Source organism: Rhipicephalus sanguineus, chromosome 2 (genome assembly GCF_013339695.2).
Source record: "Rhipicephalus sanguineus isolate Rsan-2018 chromosome 2, BIME_Rsan_1.4, whole genome shotgun sequence".
Lineage (NCBI taxonomy): Eukaryota > Metazoa > Arthropoda > Arachnida > Ixodida > Ixodidae > Rhipicephalus > Rhipicephalus sanguineus.
The window spans coordinates 208,963,430-208,986,662 of NC_051177.1; the positions used below are offsets into that span (position 1 = coordinate 208,963,430).

Genomic DNA, 23,233 nt, shown 5'->3' on the forward strand with positions numbered 1-23,233 from the left:
GACAATGTGGAGGGGGGTCCTCGTTTGGTCGTAGACCAAAATTCGATGTGGTGGTGTAGAAGAACACCCATCTGTGCTTCTAATGAAATGCTTTATTCAATACCCCGCAGGGGCGCCTGCGCAAGCAGGCGTTTGGTGAATGGCGTCACTACGGACCCGAGCCAACAGGGGGGTTTCGACCCCCTCCCACGCCTCGCCATGCTTGGCTTTGCTGTGTCCGAGGAAAAGGGGATCCCGGGGGTTGAGCCGACGCCGGGTGATTGGACCTGTAAGGCCTCCCGGCAGAGGCAACACACCCCTTTGGCCCCAGCTTCACGTAGACGGCACCCCTGGGCTGACCCACCCAGAGGAAATCGGCAGTAGTCTTTTGCTATCTCTCTATCTCTCCACATTTTCGTCTTTCTCTCTCACTTTTCATCTTTCCTGTTCTCTTCTCTCTTCAATTTACTTCCATGTTTCATGGCGGCAAAGGTTAACCTGGTGTGAATATCCAACCATGAGTAATTAGATGAGGTTATAGTAACTGCGTACGGCTGGCATCATGCAGGCTTGTTGACAAGTCCAGCCGTGTCCCCTTGTTGGGCTCCATGGTGGGCGGTTGGCGCTGTTGCCGAACACTTTCATCTTTTTATGGCTTCTCAATCATCCACTATTTTTGATCAGTCTCTGAAAAGAGGCCACACCGAGGCAACTTTTCATTTCAACACACAATCCAAAGTATCCTTCCAAAAGCACCATGTCATCCACAGCGAAGGCACACCAGTACGAAAGCTATCTCCATTTTTGGTGGCCAAGTGCCTGAAAGAAAGAAATTGGACCCAAGTACAAAGTTTCGAAAATGTCAAGCGGTCACCTGCTCCTAGAGCTAGCCGAAAAAGAAACAAGTATCAAAGCTCTCCGAACTCGCCCGCATTGGTGACACTACCGTAACAATTTCTGTCCACAGATCCCTTAACACCAGCAGGGGAGGAATATCTGAAGAAGATTTCTTAGGCCTAAGTGACAAGGAGCTCCTCGAGGGGTTTCAGGATCAAGACGTCATAAAGGTACAGAGAATTGTCATCCGCCGCAACGATCAGGAAGTCCCCACAAAACACGTCGTACTTTCCTTTGGAACGAGCGAAATGCCCACCTCCCTCGAGGCAGGCTACGTGAAAATAAACATCAGGCCCTATATTCCTAATCCTAGATGGTGTTTTAAATTCCAAAGATTCGGTCACGCATCCCACTCATGCAGGGGAAAAGAAACATGCGCAAAATGCAGTGAAAACGACTACACAGCTGTAAACTGCGCATCATTGCCACTTTGTGTGAACTGTAAGGGGGATCACCCAGCATACTTCCGCTCATGCCCATCCTGGAAAAAAGAAAAAGAAGTAGTTGCTCTCACCGTCAAAAAAAGATCTCGTTTTATGAAGCGCGGAAACGGTTGTCGTACCTTTTCCGCAAAAGTTACACTGATGTGACGCAGTCGGGGGCAGCGTAACAGAGGCCTCAGACATCCTCTGGGTCCACACAGAGTGGTCCAGTTGTGACTCCTTCCGCTCCCGTCATGGAAGCAGCGTCTGCTGCTCCATCGACCTCTAAGGGCCCTCAGACTCCGGTCTCCCTGGGCCCTAAAATCACTCGAATGCCAAGGCCCGAGATCCACGTCTCAGCGCCAAGCTCTCGATCTTCCAGCGCCTCTGACAGGGCGATGGAGATCGACTGAAAACCTTAGTGTTGTGTTGTGTTTCGGTTTTCGGTTTTGAGAATGCCTTGTAAGATGCCAGGGGGCGCCGCTCTGGTGTCGTTATTCTACAGGCGCACTTGTAAATAAAATCAGTGTGTGAGCAGTACTCGTTGTGAGCGGACGTGCTTCTTTTCTTCGGCGCTTCGCGCCAACCCGCGTGTTCGGGGCTGGACGGCGTCCCCGTCGGCCGCGTTCGTCAAGCCGGTCGTCTTCGTCTGCTTCCCTCGTCGGGACCACCAGCCGCCGACACAGCACTTAGTGTCATCGACACCGAAGGACATGCGCTCCCTGGAGCGCACCAACTGGACAAGGTCCCAATAACCACGCAAAGCAAAGCGATAATCATAATGATTATCGCATTGGTCTGTAGTTTAAGTTCTTGATAATGCTAATAATGTGTGTGTATGTGGTTTGTATGTGTGTGTCAGGTAGCGCAGTTATCCCTTTTGTCTTAACAATGTCACCTATCATCTTTTAATTTAATCGAACAATCCCCACAGGTATATTTGCTTAATTTTATTCCATCATGGCTTTTATCATACATTGGAACTGTAGAGGATTAATGCATAATTTAGCTGACTCAAAGGACATCATCAATAAGTTCTCACCAGTGGCTTTCTGCCTCCAGGAGACAAACCTAGGTGCAAAAAAGGGTGTAAATTTGAGCTTGTTGGCTTGGCTTCATAGCAGGGAACAGCGCAGAAACACGAGACAAGAGAGGTGACAGGACTTGGCGCTGGCTAACAACATGAGCGTTTATTTCGTAAGTGCACAAATATATACGCTTTTTGGGAGAAGGAAATAAACAAAAGAGAGAGGGGGGAAGTCAACGCATGCGTCCCAACTAGTCCATGACGGTGCTATGATCACGTGCGGAGATACTTAATTTCCTTGTCGGTTAGTGCGATCGATGGTGTGCTTACACATGATGGTCCAATGGAATGAATTGCGAGTGCTTCATAGATTTCGCGGGCTCGGCTATCACGATATCTGCGCAAGATGCGCGTCTGATCAAAATTAGGACTGCAGCCACAGTCGGCACAGTGAATAGCTAAATTGCTTCCAGTACGCGCCTTGAGGTTGTTCTTGTGTTCTCTCGGACGGTCGTTGATGCAGCGGCCCGTCTGCCCAACGTAAAGACCTCCGCAGGACGTAGGTACCTCGTAGATCACTTCAGTCTTATATATATATATTTGTGCACTTACGAAATAAACGCTCATGTTGTTAGCCAGCGCCAAGTCCTGTCACCTCTCTTGTCTCGTGTTTCTGCGCTGTTCCCTGCTATGAAATCTAGGTGCAAAACATGCTCAATTTCTCAAGGGCTTACAGTTGCCCGAAAGGAGCGCGAACGCTGTCAGGAGGAGTAGCTATTGTTTTCCAGGGGTGGCACTCCTACCCGAGATATCCAACTCAGTACATCTTTCGAGGCCATAGCAGTCACCATTTTATCGTACAAAACTATTACCATTTGCACACTTTATATCCCACCCCACACCCATTTTACCACTAAAAACCTAGAAAATCTAGTAGAACAGTTACCAAAGCAATTTGTTTTAGTAGGGGATTTTAATGCTCATTTTACTCTTTGGGGTAGTGACAAAGCTGATCAAAGAGGGCAGGTCGTTGAAGATTTTGTCTTGTCAAACGATATCTGCCTTTAAAACACAGGTGCTTTGACCTACTTTTCAGCAACCTCACGCACTTTTAGTTGTTTAGATCTTGCTTTGTGCTCACCATGTCTTTTTAACGATCTTAAATGGGAGGTCCTCGACACGTCATATGGTAATGATCACCAACCTGCCATCATCAAACTCATGTCATCCCACCATACTTTATCTAGCAAACCACGCTGGTGGAAATTGAAGCTCGCGAACTGGCCGCTTTTTACAGAAAATGCAAAGCTTGAAGAAGTTTTCTCATTGGAACTTTCTGTTCAGGAAGTTAACAAAAAGTTCATTGAAATTATAATCTCAGCGGCAGAAAAGGCGATACCGCAGTCATCTGGCATTGTGCGCATTAAACTAAATCCTTGGTGGACAAGCGAGTGCACAGAGGCAAAAAACCAACAAAATAAGTCCTGGGGAATGCTATGAAGATACCCCACCTACACCAACATCATAAGCTTCAAACAGGCAAAAGCCAAAGCACGATTTATTCATAGGCAGGCGGAAAAGGATTCGTGGCAAAAATATATATCATCAGTTAATAGTTCGGTCACACCAAAATGTATCTGGGACCAGGTGAGGAAGTTTAGAGGAGAAGACTCATCGTACACAATACCACTTCTTACAAGTCCAGACACAAACAACACTACAAGACCAGGCCAACCTATTAGGCGAACACTTTTACGAGGTAGTATCATCTTCAGGGAATTACACAAACGCTTTCCTCAAATACAAAGAATCGTCTAAAAGACACAGACTGCCGACGCAGACTGGGGGCGTGGAACTGGTGCGGATATGACTGCACCGCTTACGCTTACGCTGTTCTTTCTGCAGGTACTGCTCCGATCAACCACAAGCAAACCAGTTTTCGAACTACAGCCTGATGACTTACCAGCTCAGTTTTTGCCGGATGGTGAACCTTTGTTCAACTGCGACATGGGAATCAAGCGACATTGACCAAAACGATGGAAATCAACGAGTGTGCCTCGCAGCTGAAATTGGCCACTGCCGGTCAACCAACCGTGGACTGATCGCACAGACGACTGCAGCCTACAAATAGCACGGATCTTCACTCGGAGCTTGGGGCATGGAACCGGTGCAGATATGACTGCACCGCTTACGCTTACGCTGTTCTTTCTGCAGGTTAGTAAGCACTCTTATCGTGGTTACTTAGTATATTCCCTGCCGGTTCCACCCCCAGTGGCATTTTCAAGTGTCGCTAGTCATTCGCTACACGATGTTCGTGTGTACCGAAAATGACGTCATTTTGTGCTCTTTCGCCGCATCGCATTCTATTTGCTTTTGTTGCTTTCGTGTGGGGACGTAGATTAAACCCGGGTCCTTCCGACATACTCCTGCAACAGCTCCTAAGTGGTCAGCAGGAGATAAAAGACAAACTTAGTGCCATTGAGAAGTCACAAGCTGAAACCAAATCAGCAATGGCTAGCCTTACTTGCACGCATAACGAAACTAGAATCGACCATAGGTAAGATGGACGAAATAAAAAGTTCAGTTTTACAGTGTAAAAAAAGCTGTGCAAATCAGGATACGAGAATGCACTCTTTTGAACAAAAAGTGGATGATATTGAAAACCGTAGCTGGCGGTGTAATTTAATCTTTTTTGGTATTGAGGACACAGACAAGAGTGAGTCATATGACGTAGTTAAAAAGAAATTGCTAGAGATATGTTCTTCCACTCTGACACGCGATAATATTACAATCGAAAGGGCACATCGCTCAGGCAAGTTCACTGGAAACCGACCTCGACCAGTAATCGCTAGTTTTGCTTCATTCAAAGACAAGCAAGCTGTTTTGTCAAATGCGAAAAAACTAAAGGGCTCCAAGATAAGCATATCGGAAGATTTTTCTGCTGCTGTTAGACTAAAAAGAAAGCGTTTGCTGGAATACAGTAAGGCAAATAAAAAGGAAAATGATAAAATATGCCTTAAATTCGACTCCCTGTACTTAAACGGTGTCAGGTATATATTTGGGTCTTTGTAAGAAGGTTGTGCAGCGTGGCACGATCAGCAGGATTTGTGACATAAAAGATGTCAAAAAATACTGTGCGTATAACACGTGTGGTGTATTGCATCGCTTTAAGTTGTGACAAGTTTTACATTGGACAGACGGGTCGATGTGTCAATGTTAGGTTGAGGGAGCATGAAAATCTTCTACCTACGGGCACGGGTGGTGACTTGCCGCTGCACTGCAAGTTGTGTGGTTGTTTGCCTCTGTTTGATAAGGTGACAATGTTAGGTAAAGCTAAGACGCAGCGAGAACGGGAGATTATTGAGGCATTCCATATCTGGAAACTTGGTCCAGACAAATGCGTTAGTGCGGCTTCGGTTTATCTTACCAGGAAAGAATTTTTGTTTCTAGCACAGAGGTGATCTGCTGAGATTAGCTGTTTGTGCTTTTTGGGTTTTGGGTTGATTGGTTTTTGTTTGTCAGCTGCGCATGCATCGTACGGTCGGGGGGGGGGGGGGGGGGGGGGGAGGTTTTTCCGAAATAAACGCCAGTTGTTAGTGCCACGTCTCTGCGCTCTGTCTCTGTTTTCTGCCGCTCTGCTTTTTCCGTTTTTCGACGTTTTGTGGCTTCTTTTGTAGTTAACTAAGTATGTACTAACTTGCTTACTTGCTTCTTCACTCGGAGCTTGGGGCATGGAACCGGTGCAGATATGACTGCACCGCTTACGCTTACGCTGTTCTTTCTGCAGGTTAGTAAGCACTCTTATCGTGGTTACTTAGTATATTCCCTGCCGGTTCCACCCCCAGTGGCATTTTCAAGTGTCGCTAGTGATTCGCTACGCGATGTTCGTGTGTACCGAAAATGACGTCATTTTGTGCTCTTTCGCCGCATCGCATTCTATTTGCTTTTATTGCTTTGATGAATCGCTAGGCCAAGTAAGGCGTGCTAACTGACTACGGTCGACAAATAGGTCACTGCTTTCATCTTCTTCAAAATTGGCTAGCGCGAAAATGGACAAGGACTGAGAAGGAACACTGATGTACAGGACAGGCGCTACTCGCAACTAAGCTTTATTCAGAAACGTCTTCCTACATATATACACAGCCGAGTGGCGCGCGCAGGCGCAATGCACATGACAGTCGACAATGCTAATCAGGATCGGGATACCAAAACATATTCGCATCATAACCAAGTATCTAAGAACAGTCTTTCCTTACTGCGCAGAACAACAGAAGTGTCACTGATACATTCACGGTCTTTCTTTTTAATGTGATAAGCCTCCATTAGTTCTCTCGCCAGCGCATTCCCACTTCTGCCCAGAATTCGAATGCTAGACAGCACTGGCTCACAGGCACAGGTCCTACAATGCATAGGCAGATGAAAAGTCAAATTATTTTTAACAGATCGCTCGTGTTCCCGTGCTCGATCGTTGACGCAACGACCAGTTTGTCCGATATAAACCTTGCCACAAGTGAGTGGGATTTCGTACACGACGCCTACGGCGCATGTGACGTAGGGCCGAACGTGCTTTTTTCCGCACGTCGGTTTTTTTAAGTGGTCCCGAAATGCGAGGGCATAGCCCAGCCAGTTTATGCGGCGCTGAAAAAACTATAGGTACATTGTACCTATTTGCCACATTTTTTAAATTGTGTGCCACTTTGTGCACATACGGCACCACTTCCGGCCTTTTTTTCCGCACGAGCAGAGCCAGGCCTCTTCTTCCCCTTCAGTTTCTGAAGAAGGGTTTCGGACACAGCAGTCAAGTTCGAGCAAGGGAACCCAGCCGCCTGTAGGCGCTCAATCTGGCTATTAAAACTATCCTGAGCCAAGTGAACGCAGGACTTTGCCAGCACCGATTCAAGGCATTGTGAGGCAATAGCTCGTTTTACAACCTTACTATGAGCAGAATCAAAGGGTAAAAGCTCTTTTTGGGCTCGCGGAGAGTACTTCCAGCAAATATGCTGCCCCCTTAAAAGCATATTAAGATCTAAAAATTGCAAGGTGTCATTGTTAGGAAGTTCATGGGTGAAGGTTAAACCCTTTCCATGTCGTCTAAACAGGTTTAAAATATCATCAACAGCACTAGTAGTCGTCTGGAAGGGATTAGTGCTTAAAATCACGAGAAAGTCGTCTACATATCTAAAAAAAGTATTGATTGTGAACTGTCGGAGCATTAGGAACAAAACGGACGAGTCTGCTGCCCTTCTAGACATGACTCAGCCTTCTGTAGTGCTGGGAACAGAATCCTGGCTTGATGGAACCATTAGTGATACGGAAATCTTTCCTGAAAAATATATTTCTTATCGGAGGGATCGTAAATGTCGTGGAGGTGGTGTCTAATAGATGAAGCGATTAACTCTAGGCTACTGAAAATGGAAGTTAGCCACAGCGACGCCGTCTGGGCTCTGATTAGACTTTCAAACGGCAAAACTGTCTCTCTGTGTTCGTTTTATCGTCCACCAAGTAGTACAGCTAATGTTTTGTATGAACTAATCGATGCGGTTGAAACTGTCAAAACGGACTACGTGATAATAGGAGGCGACTTTAACCTCCCAGAGGTCAATTGGGCTCTTCACGAGCCCACATCGAGCGGGCAGAGTGAATTAACCAGAGCGATTATCGAACTATGTGGCACTTATGACTTAACACAGATGGTCTTGCAGCCAACACGGGGAAACATTATATTAGATCTCATGCTCATGAACACCCCCACAGCTGTGAAGTCTTCTCTGGTACTTCCAGGCATTAGTGATCATGCTGTTGTTCACTGCGAGTTAAATTTACAGTATGCAAAAATCGCAAATTGCGCTAGACGACAGATCTATAGTTATCAGAAAGCTCGTAAAAGTGATATTGAAAGTTATTTGGATGCATATTACGATGTTTTTGAAACTTTAGCGGAAACCAAAAATGCAGATGAATTATGGAACATATTGTGGGCACTAGTTATGTGCTTCTTTCTCATCTGTTCATTATCATAATCATCATCATCCGTTTGTCTCTCTGTCCTCATCGTCACCGTGTGTCATTCTCATCATCATCGGGTGAGTGCACGTTCGGCCATTCTCTTCCGAGGCCTTGGGTCTAATAAACGTCGCTTCAACCAAGATCTCATACGTGGTGGAGGTGGATTTTCGGTCCTTGGTCCTCTCCCAGCCAGTTTTACCCCCTGGAGCTTCGTTCAGGCCGCCGCTTGCCCCCACTCTCCGGCAGTATGTCGCAGAACGAGCCTGCTGGCGCTGATGCCGTCTCTACGCCACCGCCGCACACCTTGCCTCCTGTTATCGTAAAAGGCCACCACCGTGACCCCCCGCTCTTCCCTGGTCTTCGTGGAGAAGACGTCGAACACTGGCTCGATGACTACGACCGCGTGAGTGCCGCTAATCGGTGGGACGAGGCCGCCAGACTGCGTTACGTCCCTCTCTACCTAACCGGCCTCGCGAAGACGTGGTACTTCAACCATGTTGTTGACTTACCCGACTGGGCGACCTTCCAGCGGCAGCTCCGCCATGTTTTTGGCACACCGGACGTTCGGTCCGCCGTCGCGAAGAAGACCCTCGATACTCGCCAACAACATCCCGGCGAGTCGTACACGTCGTACATCGAGGATGTTCTTGCGCTATGCCGGCGTGTCAATTCGTCCATGCCCGAATCGGACAAAGTACGCCACATTTTGAAGGGCATAGGGACAGTTGCCTTTAATGCCCTCGCTGCACAGAATCCAACTACCATCGCTGACGTCGTCACGACTTGTCAGCGCCCCGATGCCCTGGACTCGGTTCGTCTACAACCTGACATTGGTGAACACCACTCTACGTCTCAAAAACATCTCCGTGACCTCATAAGGGACATAATACGGGAAGAACTACAGTCGATGGGCTTCTAACCTCCGTCACCGTGTTCTACGCATTCTTCTGGACCGGCCTTGCGCGACATCATCCGGGAGGAACTCACATCCATGACCTCCCCTGCGCACGTACAGCCACCTGCTTCTCGGGCCATCCCAACCTACGCCCATGTTGCCGCCGCGCCTCCCGGCGACGTAAACAGGACTTTGCCGCTGCCATACGCGTCGATTGCTGCCGCGCCCCCGGTCCACTTCCGTTCGGCGCTGCCTGACCCTTCACCTGCCCACCTGACCGCAATACTTCCAGGTGCTCCGAGCGCCTACTACTCGCCACCGTGGCGCACGTCCCGCCCAGTATGCTACTACTGCGGGTATCGCGGCCATATCTCTCGTTTCTGCCGAAAGCGCCAGCAGGACGAGCGTCGAGGTTACGACATGCGTGAACGGGATTTTAGAACTGGGGCCTCTTATCATGGTCAGCGTTACTCGTCGCCCCCGCACCGGTCTTCATCTCCGCCCGCGTCGAATCCACCACGGAACAGCCGATCCGCACGACGCCGCTCACCCTCGCCCTTTCGCCGCTCCTCTTCTCCACTTCGGCCTGCCTCATTCGCCACCGATAATCAGTCGGAAAACTAGGTGATGCAGTTTTTGGAGGAAAAACTGCATTCCAAGTTAGGACTGAAATTCCTCCATCAGGCCCGTGCAACATGGTCTTTGTCGTAGTGGAAGGAGTGCATGTCGATGCTTTGGTGGACACGGGTGCGACATTTTCTGTTATACGTGCTGATTTGTGTCAACGTTTGAACAAAGTGATGACGCCTTACGATGGACCCAGGTTAGTCGCTGCCCAGGGGAACATTATTCGTCCTTCCGCTTTTTGTACTGCTCGTGTTTTTATCGACGGTATCCGTCATCACATCCAGTTTGCTGTCCTGCCCCGTTGCTCTCACAAACTAATCTTAGGGTGGGATTTTCTCTCATCTGCTTCCGCGGCTATTTGTTGTGGCCAACGCGTCGTCCACCTCACTGACACCGACTTCATGCTCGACGACGACACCCAGAAGCCACTTCATCTGATCGCTGCGGAAGACACCGAACTGCCGCCACTCCACGAACAAATTGTCACCATTACGTCCAACGACATCGACCACGGCGACGTGTTGATCTTCCCTTCATCACTTTGCGCTCGTCAAGGCATGCTTCTTCCGTCCGGTGTCGTTCGTTTTCGCAAGGGATCTGCTCTCATCACCGCCGTAAATTCAACATCGGAGAAGATTCTATTGGCACAGAACACTACAGTGGCCCGTGTTGCCGACCACGAGCCTGTATTCGTCATGCCCCTGCAAGCCGTCTCATCCAAAGACCCTTCCGTCGGGGAGCGTGCTTCTTCCTCCGCCTTTACCGCCGCCATCAGCAACGACTTGACAGCTTCACAGACGCAGCAGCTGCTCGAATTGTTACAGAAACATGCAAATTCTTTCGCTGTTTACTCGTCTACGTTGGGCCGCACTACCACTACAGCGCATCGAATTCAGACAGACAGAACATCTATCGTACACCGCCGGCCATACCGCGTGTCTCTTGCTGAGAGAAAAATTATAGAAGAAAACGTTGCCGACATGCTCAAACGTGAGGTAATACGCCCCTCATCTAGCCCTTGGTCGTCTCCTGTCGTTTTGGCCCGTAAAAAGGATGGCTCTGTGCGCTTTTGCGTGGATTACCGGGCGCTCAATAAGATCACCCGCAAGGACGTGTACCCCATGCCACGCATTGACGACGCCCTCGATTCCCTACAAGGCGCGGAATACTTTTCAAGCCTCGACTTGCGCTCAGGATACTGCCAAATTCCCATGCATGAAGGCGATAAAGAGAAAACGGCGTTCGCAACCCCCGACGGACTATACGAATTCAACGTGATGCCTTTCGGGCTGTGCAACGCGCCCGCGACATTTGAGCGCATGATTGACACCGTGCTGCGCGGCCTCAAATGGAAAACTTGTCTTTGCTACCTGGACGACATTGTTATCTTTTCATCAACGTTTCCTCAGCACCTGCAATGCTTAGATGAAGTTTTGACGTTCCTTGCCGGCGCTGGTCTCCAACTCAACACCAAGAAATGCTGTTTTGCCAGCAAATCTATCAAGGTCTTGGGACACATCGTTAGCAAAGATCGAATTCGACCAGACCCTGAGAAGATTGCTGCGGTTCTTCGCTTTCCGCGCCCGGAAAGACCGAAGGAGTTGCGGAGTTTCCTGGGCCTCGCCTCCTATTTTCGTCGGTTTATTCAGAACTTCGCCTCAATAGCTGCTCCACTACACCAGCTACTTGCTTCCGACGTCCCCTTTCGGTGGTCTGAAGAATTCCAAACAGCTTTCGACCTGTTAAAGGACGCCCTCACGTTCGAACCAGTTCTCTGTCATTTCGACGAAGCCGCACCGACTATCCTTCATACTGACGCTAGCGGCCGCGGTATAGGTGCCGTTCTTCTGCAACGCGATACCTCTTCACAAGAGAGAGTGGTTGCATATGCCAGTCGCGTACTCACCGCTGCCGAAAAGAACTACACGATAACTGAGCAGGAGTGCTTGGCTGTGGTTTGGTCGGTGCAGAAGTTCCGTCCCTATCTCCACGGCCGTCACTTCACAATTGTTACGAACCACCACGCCTTATGCTGGCTTTCCGCTCTGAATAACTTGTCCGGACGCTTGGGTCGGTGGATACGACTGCAGGAGTATGACTTCGACATAATTTACAAGTCTGGTCGAAAACATCAAGACGCCAACGCACTTTCTCGCTGCCCGCTTCCTACTACCCAGATCAGCATTGGCGAGACCTCGGCCGTCACTTCTACCGCAGTTCCTACGCTCGCCTCAATAGGCCATCTGTTCTCGGACGACGAGCCAACATTTCGCTCCCGCCAGCTGTCCGATCCATACTGCAGGCGTATTACGGACCACCTCTCGGGAGCCTCCCATCCACCTAACGCGCGACTTCGTCGCCAACTCGTGCAATTTAAGCTGCAAAATGGCGTTCTTTACCGCCACATTTACCATCCTGACGGTCAACGCTGGGTTCCTGTGCTACCACGCGCTCTTCGAATTCATGTGCTTAAAGCCTTCCATGATGATTTGACTGCTGGTCATCTTGGGTTTCAAAAAACTCTTGGCCGCATTCGATGTCGTTTCTACTGGCCCGGCCTCTCTACTAGCGTAGCGCGGTACGTCGGTTCCTGCTTCCCATGCCAGCGCCGTAAACTCCCGACATCTGCACCTGCTGGACCTCTACAGCCAATTCCGTGCCCCACAATGCCATTCGAGGTTGTAGGTGTCGACCTTTACGGGCCTCTTCCCGTCACATCTACTGGCAAAAACGATGGATAGTGACCTCCGTAGACCGCTTGACGCGATACGCTGAGACAACCTCTGTGATGACTGGCACAGCTGCCGAGGTTGCTGACTTCGTTTTTCACGGCATAATACTGCGTCATGGGGCTCCTCGTATACTGCTTAGCGACCGTGGAAGGGTGTTCCTGTCACAAATGTTAAATGAAGTACTGCGCGCTTACGGAACTACTCACAAGGCAGCTTCAAGCTACCACCCTCAGACCAATGGTCTCACCGAGCGGTTTCATCGTACTCTTGCTGACATGATAGCCATCTACATCCAACCGGACCACAAAAACTGGGATACCCTGCTACCATTCCTCACCTTCGCCTACAACACGGCCGTTCAGTGCACAACCGGCTACTCGCCGTTCTACCTCGTTTACGGACGTCCCCCTGCTACCTTTCTCGACGTTTCCCTCTTCAAGAGCGAAGACTTCAAGAGTGAAGACTACATTTCTCGACTGGCCCAGTCCCGCCATCATGCTCGCATCAACACAGAAGTGAGACAACAAGAGCGGAAGATCATTTACGACGCATCCGATCGCGTTGTATCTTTTCGACCTGGTGACACGGTGCTGCTTTTGACACCTATTCGCACACCTGGTCTCTGTGACAAGTTTCAACCACGCTTCATCGGGCCGTACATAGCTCTGGAACAGACTTCGCCTGTTAATTATCGGGTGACACCACTTGTAGTCCCAACAGACCGCCGTTACCGCAGCACCGAGATTGTGCACGTTTCTCGCATGAAACCCTTCACCCGACGTTCCCCGTCACCTTGACTTGCAGCGGCCAGGATGTCCGCTTACACGTGGGGGAAATTAGTGTGGGCACTAGTTATGTGCTTCTTTCTCATCTGTGCATTATCATAATCATCATCATCCGTTTGTCTCTCTGTCCTCATCATCACCGTGTGTCATTCTCATCATCATCGGGTGTGTGCACGTTCGGCAATTCTCTTCCGAGGCCTAGGGTCTAATAAACGTCGCTTCAACCAAGACCTCGTAATATTTAAGCTAAAACTTCTCGAATTACGCGACCGATATGTGCCGTCATGGATAATGACGCCACGGCGCAGCAGATCTAAGCCGTGGTGCACAAAGGAAGTGCGTAGCTTAGCCAGGAAACGAGCAACCGCTTACACTGCATACAGAAAAACACCTTCATCGCACTTGCGCAAAAGACTTGAGGTAATAACGAAGCACATGAAAAGTGTGTTAAGCATACAGAAAAATTTCTTCGGGTCTTTTGGAATAGGAATACAAAGAAGTCCTAAAAAACTCTGGCAGCTAGTCAAACTGAACGGCAAAGATAGTGTCTATTCCTCCACTTGAACTAGAGGGAAACTTACTTCATAGTGACATTACAAAAGCCACACATCTTAACCAATATTTTAGCTCTGTCTTTGCTGGCCGCTCAAGCGGCGGTGCCATTTCAGCACAAACCTGTGTGAGTGGAGAGCAAATGGAAGGTATTGTTTTTGATCAGCGGAGCATCCAGAAATTGTTAGAGCAATTGTGTGCCTCAAAGGCCACTGGTCCGGACGGCCTACAATCTGCTTTACTTTCTATGTGCGCACATTCTGTATCAAAATACTTGTTTGTTATCTTCTCAAAGTCACTGAGTGAAAGTGTCTTGCCGGATGATTGGAAACTTGCTTATGTTGTGTCAGTGCACAAGTATGGCCCGCGCAGCAATGCGTCAAACTACCGGCCGATCTCACTCACTTGCATCAGCTGTAAAATTCTAAAACACATCCTCTTTACAAACATTATGAATCGCCTGAAAAAATTACTCCTTATTATCGCCTCAGCAACATGGGTTTTCTTGTGTTACACAGTTGACTGAATTCACACGATTTGGCTAGTGCACTGGATAACGGGTATACTGTTGACTGTTTGTACTTGGATTTCCGTAAAGCGTGTGATTTATTATCTCGCTCATTACTGATTCAGAAGCTGTCCTGGTACAACATAAACTCTACTGTTATTGAATGGATCAAAGCATATTTGAACTTGAGACGGCAGATCAGTCAGACTGCGTACTATACAGAGTTTTAAATGGAATGCAGTCCGATCAAGTGGATGTTACTTCAGGTGTGCCGCAAGGGTCAGTGCTGGGGCCGCTTCTTTTTCTTATCTACATGAATGACATCTGTTGTGGTATTTCGTCCAGACTCCGAATGTTTGCAGATGACTGTGTATTATACAGAGTTATTCATACCGTAGATGATCACACTGTGCTACAGAACGATTTGGATTTGATTAGCACCTGGTGTAATATTTGACACTTGCGACACATTGTTTTAACACGAAGACACACGAAAAACAACAGGTAGTACACAGACGAGCGCAAATTTAGTACAACCGCTGAAGGGGCGACAGGTCCGGAACAAAGAAGCCCGATGTACTTGAAATAACAGCTAGAAGGGCCATGGTAGGGGCTAGTTGGTTGTACATATTTGACACTTGCGACGTGCTGTCTTCGCGTTAAAACAGCGCGTCGCAAGTGTCAAATATGTCCAATCAACTAGCCCCTACCATGGCCCTTCTAGCTGGTGTAATACCTGGCGCATGGACATAAACGTGAAAAAATCTGTTTATATGTGCTTCAGTGGAAAAAAGTGGTGTAATGATTTTAGTTACACTATTAATGCAGAAAAACTGGCAAAAGTGTTCGACCATAACTATCTTGGTGTTTATTTTACAGCAGAATTATCCTGGCGTCGCCATATCGAGTATGTCACGTGCAAGGCTTCAAGTGTTCTAGGCTTTCTTAGAAGAAATGCAAGAAATTTACCTATTGCCGCAAAAGAGCTCTTGTATAAAGCCAATGTTAGACCAATACATGAACACGCTTGTTGCGTTTGGGACCCTTGGCAGCAAGTAGACATTCAAAGGATTGAAAGAATTCAAAATTTAGCTGTGAGATTTGTTCATTCTGATTATACCCGCCACTTTAGCGTGACCAGTGCAAAGGAAAGCCTTGGATGGGAGTCACTGCAGCAGCGTAGGCAATACGTAAGGTTAAAATTTTTTCGCAGTATATTCCATAACAACACTGGTATTAACCGGGATTTTTACATGCACAATCCTGATTACCGTCTTGATCATGCCTACAAGATAAAGGAGATAAGATGTAGGATGAACTATTTCCGGATGGCGTTTTTTCCCCAGAACAATTCGCGAGTGGAACAAACTGCCTCATGACATTGCCACTGTTATATCCCCTGAAGTATTTGCTTCCTCTTTACAGAACTCGTATCGTAAATAGTCCTCGTGATCCCCTGAGGGGTATTTGCTTGTGTATTTTTAGTACTAAAAATGTTTTGCTTTTCTTTTGTCCATTTGGCTACTTGCTGCTGTACATTTATTCAATTACCTGCTTTTGGTTGGCTATGTTTTTATTGTACTCCCCCCCCCCCCACTGTAATGCCGAAAGGCGCTGTGGGTATTGTAATAAATAAATAAATAAATAAATAAATAAATAAATAAATAAATAAATAAATAAATAAATAATAAAGTGCCTCAAAGGAATTCTATAACCATGATCTCACATTAGAAGAATTAAACAGGGTACTTTCCGCTGGTAAAAAAGCAGCAACAGGGCCTGACCATGTGTACTACACAATGCTGGCGCACCTATCCCAGGCATCGGCGGAGGCACTTCTACAATTTTTCAATAAAATATGGGAATCTGGTTAATGCCTGAAGATTGGAAAAATGCAATAGTTATACCTTTCCTCAAATCTGGTAAACCCCCAACATCCCCGAGTAGCTACAGGCCCATTGCATTAACAAGTCTCGCAAAAACATACAAAAGCAATATGTACATAACTTACCTTCATTCTTGAAAGAAGACACCTTATAGACTCACACCAGCGCGGATACAAAAAGGGCTGTTCAACGACTGACCATTTCGTGAGACTAGAACACGAAATACGAGATGCATTTCTACACAAACAGCACTGTCTCGCGGTATTCTTTGACTTAGAGAAAGCATACGATACAACTTGGCAATATGGAATTCTCTGAGACCTAGCTGACTTGGGGATTCGCGGAAGAGTGTTGAACTGCTTATGTGATTTCCTGTCAAATAGAACATTTCAAGTATGTCTTGGCAGAGTACTGTCAAAAATATTTGTCCAAGAAAATGGTGTACCACAAGGGTGCATTCTGAGCACAACTCTCTTCATAGTTAAAATGAACTCCATTAACATGGTCATACCACACACAGTTATGCACTCCTTCTACGTTGACGATCTACAAATCGCCTGTTGTGCCTCGAACCAATCATCCTGTGAGAGGCAACTCCACACTACCATCAATAAGCTGACGTAATGGGCTGACCTCAATGGTTTTCGATTTTCCACACATAAAACTACCGCTGTTCTCTTTGCGCAAAAACGAGGACTATTCCCTGACCCTGTTCTTAAACTAAACAACATCGAAATGCCAGTAAAACAATATAAATTTCTAGGAATTACATTCGACCGAAAACTCAATTTTCTGGCACACATAAACGCATTAAAAACTATCATAATTCATATGGCGTAGCGCACCACGACAGCAACAGATAAGAGGGATGCACACACACGCCGCTAACTTGCAACTAATGGTTTTATTTGCGATCACACATGCCTTTTATACAATAAGAGTGGATCGACAAAATCGAGAGAACAGCATGTAAAGATACAGCACAAAGCCTGCACGTGTACCACTAATCACAACAATCTGCACCCGCCAACGTCAAAGCGATGATTCCAGATACATCTTTTCTTTAGCTGACAAAGCTAAAGATGGCACACTCACACATTTTTCTTTCCTTTTGTCGATTTCGTAGGCTTCAATTATTTCCCGCATGGTTCTGCTGCAGGCCCTATCGGGAATACGGGTATATTGAACCATTGGGGCGCAATCACACCTCTGACAGTGAATTCCCAAATGACCAGATAGAGCTTTTTATACATTGTACTGGTGTTCCCTAAGTCTTTGGTTCACACACCTTCCAGTCTGGCCTATGTAATGCGCTCACATGTCAAAGGGATACAAAACACAATGCCTCGACTGCAATCGACAAATTTTTCCCGATGCTTGATCATACAATCCCGCTTCCCGCTACTCTCTGCATTTACCTTTTTGCACATCCCTTGTAATCATTCGGGAGCAGAAAAAACCACGTCCACACCGGCCTTCCTCGCTATCCTTTGCAAATTATGCGAAATGGCGTGCATTTAGGGCACTACAGCAACCTTGGCTGCCTTAGTAGCGGCTGCCTGCTCCCCGGCGTTTGCCCTTCCCTTCCTGCTCACATTTTCGGTTACAGCGGTCAACAGACGCATGGGATAACCAGAATCTATTAAACATTTAGCCTGAGCCCACAAGCTTGCATCAAGCTTGTGGTGACACGACTTGTGAATTTTGAAAACAAATTAATCACAGCACGCTTTACCAATTTTGAGTGAGCGGATGTAAACGGAAGAACCGGTTTATTTCCTCACGGTTCATAGCTCCAGCACACTACTGCCGGCGAAAAATACAGACCAAGGTCTAAAAATCTTATTGAAGTCTTTAGCTATCTCATGCGTCGGCACTAGGGGAGATAACTCTGTCGTGAACACGGTTAGAGTTTCTGAAACTACCGCATCAAAATTGTTACGTTCATTATTAGCATCAGATAGTCGTCTATGAACCTAAAAACAGCAACAACATCCGTGTGCTTCACACGCTCTTTAAGGCCTGGCTAGGTTAATGGAGAAGACAAAAAAAGTGGATCTAGAGATATTTTTCACGGCAAAAACGCATAAAATTGACTGCCCTTTCCGAGTGATCATTTCAGAGAATGAAAACTGGCAAAAGTGCATTGCTTTGTTTCTACAAAAGTACTTGAAGTTGACTTCTCTTAACGATCCTTTTTTGGTGAAAAAGTCGGAACAGGTGCTAGATTTTTTCACAGGCAAGGAAAAAGCGAATCATTTAGCATTTTTAATCGATTCCAAAGATCTTTATTACACCCTTCCTCAGGCCGATTTGATGGCACATGTGTCCGAAGGTATCGACAGAGTACATGCGGTTCAATTCCGAAATGCTGCCACAAAGTGTATACCTAAACAAACTGAACTTAATCAAGCCACTTATCTTACGTTTTGAGGAGCACTGCCGCACATATGTCATCCCTGAAGAGGCACTAAATGTCTCAAAGAAACCACCAAGACTGTCGCCATGGTTCGACCTGGCGCAGCTCTGCGATTTGTCATAAAGCCGTCTAAAGTAAAAATACACCCCATCAGAACACCTAATCCAGGAATTTCGTGCACTTCAGGATAAATATAGGGATTATGCCGAATTTTACACAGATGGCTCGAAAACAAGAAACCACGTAGGTATTGGGATCGTGACTGGAAAAAGTGCCCTTAGTGTGAGAGTACATATTATTTCCATTTTTACAGCCAAAGTTTACGGCTTATATGAAGCAGTTCGGAAAATCATTGCGGAAAATCATTCGGAAAGAAAGCAATCATATACACCAACTTGTTAAGCGCACTGAAATCCCTGCATGTTAAATCCGAGTGTGAGCCATTAGTTGGCGATATTTTAAACATAGTGTTTTCAAATAGCGTAGTAATTTCTATCCATTTCTGCTGGGTGCCAAGCCATGTTGGGATACCGGGAAATGAAAAACCAGATGAATGCACCTCTTTGGCAGCACACAAAGCACTCGCAAAAATAAAAATTCCCCTGAAAGACAGCCAAAGAACAATTCGTCAAGCACTGTTAGCGAAATGGCAGCAACAGTGGGACTCATGCAAAAATAAGCTCCATGCGGTAAAGCCTGTACTTGGAGAATGGAAGACCTGTCATCACCAAGAATGCTTTGTTGAGGTCATTTTATACAGACTCCGAATTGGGCACACACACCTGGCACACAACTTTCTACTCATAAAAGAAGAACAACCAACATGTGAAAAAATGCCAACAACTGTTAACACTCATACACATTCTAATCTCATGCCCCGACGTTGAAACGCAGAGACAAAAATGCTTCAGCAAATTATACAAACAACACATACCTCTACACCCTACTTTTCTTCTAGGAGATCATCCTCTAGTACCATTGTCTGATGTGCTAAACTTTCTTAAAGAATGTGGTTTTTTAAGTAAGCTCTAAAACTGCATCATATCACTGCCCATTATTTAACACCTTGTGACTGGTGCAGCATAGCCTCAGCTGCTTTTGCGCCATAAAAAACAAACTAACCAACTAAGCTTTATTCAATACGCATGCACTTACTATTTTTAATGAACCGGAGGGAACCCTCGTGTGGAATTTTGTGCGTTATGACAATGGGGGAAAGATGTTCTTCAAAAGTACCAACAATTTGTGACAACTTGCAATGCAACCTTGAGTCAACACACTGTAAAGGTACTAAGAAACTGTGCACATATCTAGAGACTCCTGAAACTAGGGTTCGTAGAATCCACTATTGCAGTAGTCTATAGTCGAGGACAGCTTGGAAAAAAAATGGTGAGGGGTGAGGGGGCTTGGTCATTCTTTGGCGCATATTTCAAGTCTTTCGAAAAGGGGAAGAGTGCGCTTGCTTAGGTAGGGGTGCTTGTTTGGTATTTTACGGTAGTAGTTTCCGAGGAAATTGGTCTTAAATGCACCTTCAGGAGGTATAGGGCCTACTCTGTGCCCTTATGTTTAAAAGCTTGTTATATGGGCCACGTAGGAAAATTTTAAACAAATATTTTACTATGTATAACTTGCAACCTACTCATATTCAAATCCTAAACTCAATATAAGTTTGCTTCAGCTTCGCTTCACACCAAGAAGGAGACATTCCTGGTATAACAACACAAAAGGACACTGTCAAAAGGAGACCAGACGACACTAGCGCAAGTGATATTCGCACAAGCCTAGTCCTCGTTCTTAAAATTGTTGTGCAAAGTCGTTGGATCATAATAAAAATGCTCGTTTTTCTTTGTAATATGTTATATATTCAATTCTAACTACTTTACTTCAAATTATTCGACCAAATTGCTTTCCTTATAACCTCACATTTACTGTTTGCCAATCACTAGACTTGAGAGTTCTTGCTTTTTCTGGCTCGGCTGGACAAGTGTGTGAAGAAGTGGCCGAAAATCCCATGCATGTTTTCTGACAGAGCAGACTGCTGCAGACCTATGTGTTACATTTAAATGTTGAATGGGAGAACTGAAGGTTACCCAGCATACAAATCGTCAATTTTCGTGCATATTAGGAATTCACTGTAAGCAGGACTGGACATTTCTAATCGATTTCCTGTATTCTTAGTGCAATGAAGCTCTCTGTAATAAGATAATAAGATCTGGGGTTTAACGTCCCAAAACCAAGATATGATTATGAGAGACGCCGTAGTGGAGGGCTCCGGAAATTTCGACCACCTGGGGTTCTTTAACGTGCACCTAAATCTAAGTACACGGAGCTATCTGTAATGTTCTGGTAAAATTGTTAAAGTGAAATACATTTACTTGAGGTGCTGCCTCACATTCTTGAAAGTCCTTGCATTTTGGCCTTCAAAACTTGCATATGCTTTGAAAAACTGAATTACTCATAAGCACTAGTTAAGGTAGAACTGGGTTATCTTCAATATACCTCATCCACCAGAATCTTCTGATGGTCTCGTCAAGCCTCGCCGATGCCCATGGGGTGTGGAAGAAACCAAATAATGCAAACAAAACACAGTTTTTATTTCATTTGTGTATTTATTCACTTATTTATAAATAATAAAATCACCAAATTTGATTTTAATGGCTTTGGTGCAATAATGACATACATAGCAGTAACAACAGACTATTAATGCAAATTGATCTCTTTTTTTGCTTGCAAATGGTGCTTTCATTGCTTATTGAGCCAACTTTGCTGCTTTTCAATGCACAAGCACTGTCAATCATTGCCACACACCTCCACATGGCAGTCCTCCATGCCCATGCAGCAATAGAAAAATGTGAGCCACGTTAACTGAATAGCGTACGCCCATAGTTGACATGTATCTCCATGTGCAGTGCCCAATAGATGTGCTGTTTGCTGAAAGTATACCTGGATAAGCTTAGTGATAGAAATCTGTGTCATCAAGAGCACAATTTTATTAGCAATGCATAGCGTTGTATGCATTTTTTTCTGGGGTCCTCTCTTCGGTGTGCTGCTTGTGTGCTTCTCTGTGTTTGTATTCAGTTTTATGCCTTCTCTTTGACTTGTGTTATGGTGCTGACATATCTGGGATTCCTGATTGTTTCCATTTCCTCATTTTCCTTTGAAAATCTCTGAGAACCTCGAATAAAACGTCACTAGGGAGCAAATCGCGGAACTCAGTACTTAAAAACGTTTTGGTATCTCCTCCACTTACAGGCTGACCACCAAAACAGTGTGAATCTGGGTCCTTAGGAGCTTGAATGCCACCAGGTACCAATGCTCTGCTCGTTGTGGACAAGTACTGAGACGAAGACAGCACCTGCCTTTGTGCAATACTTCTGAATGCTTCTTCATTGTGACTAATGGAAAACTGTTGTGCAATTTAACCTTTGTTCACTTCACTCAAATAATAAATGAGCCCAACAATTACAAGAGCAAGCCTGGAAGTGTTGAGACTTCATATTACTACTTTGACTAAAAAATAATAAAAATATAGTTTTTTAATGCAGGAAGTTCTTGCTTTTGTTTATTCCAAAACAAGCCAACTGCATCTCTTAAAGGAGTGTTGACACCTAAAATCGGACTGTAACTTGACATGAAAAGGACTCCAGCATAAGTTTTCAGTGCTTGCAAGGAATGCCATAAGGAATCTTAACCATTTGACACACTATGTACACAATTATGTACACCACTTGATTTTGCTATTTGTATCAACTAGGGGCTAAGAAACATGAAGATATATCGAGCTTCAGATGAATTGAACCTTCTGCGTAATACATTTCTCTTCATTTAACTTCATTTTGCAGTGTACTGTTGCATATTTATTTATTTTTATTTTATTTACCCTCAAGGCCATAGGGCATTATTGAGGGGAGTGGTTACCAAGTACACAAGAAATAAAATACAGCATGAAAATAAGTTATTCAACAAACAATAAAGTCATCATTATACAATGTTAGCTGCGTAAGGACAAAAGGACAACGAACACAATACAATAGGAACATGATACATAACAATACATAACATAATACAATTGCTGATCGCAAAATATTAAGTTTGTTGGAAAAGATGGCTATTAGTAATAGTTACTATGTCTTCAGGTAGGTAGTTCCAATCTACTGATGTAGGAGGTATGAATGATCGATAAAAACACTGGGAGTTACATAATGCGATGCCAACCTTATGACGGTGGTTGATGCGATGGGATATGTACTGAAGATTGAGGTTTAGTTGGTCATGCAGGGTGGGATGATGGAATAACTTGTGAAATGTAGCCAAACAGGATATTTTCCAACGGGATAAAAGAAGGAAGGCCTAGACTGGATTTCATTGACGTCGTACTGGCAATGCGATTATAGTTAGAAAGTATGAAACGGACGGAGTTATTCTGTACTACATGAACTGAAGTAATCAAATTATCGTGGTAAGGATCCCACACAGAAGAGGCATATTGAAGTTTGGA

At 45.7% G+C, this 23,233-nt stretch overlaps 1 long non-coding RNA gene across 1 annotated transcript; it reads left to right on the forward strand.

Moving 5' to 3' along the window:
- The first annotated feature begins 500 nt into the window (after positions 1–500).
- LOC125757298 (uncharacterized) lies at positions 501–22,801 on the forward strand. The gene is made up of 3 exons (XR_007415225.1): positions 501–1,046; positions 4,292–4,539; positions 21,988–22,801. It is a non-coding gene; the product is annotated as an uncharacterized LOC125757298 (long non-coding RNA).
- The last annotated feature ends 432 nt before the right edge of the window (positions 22,802–23,233 follow it).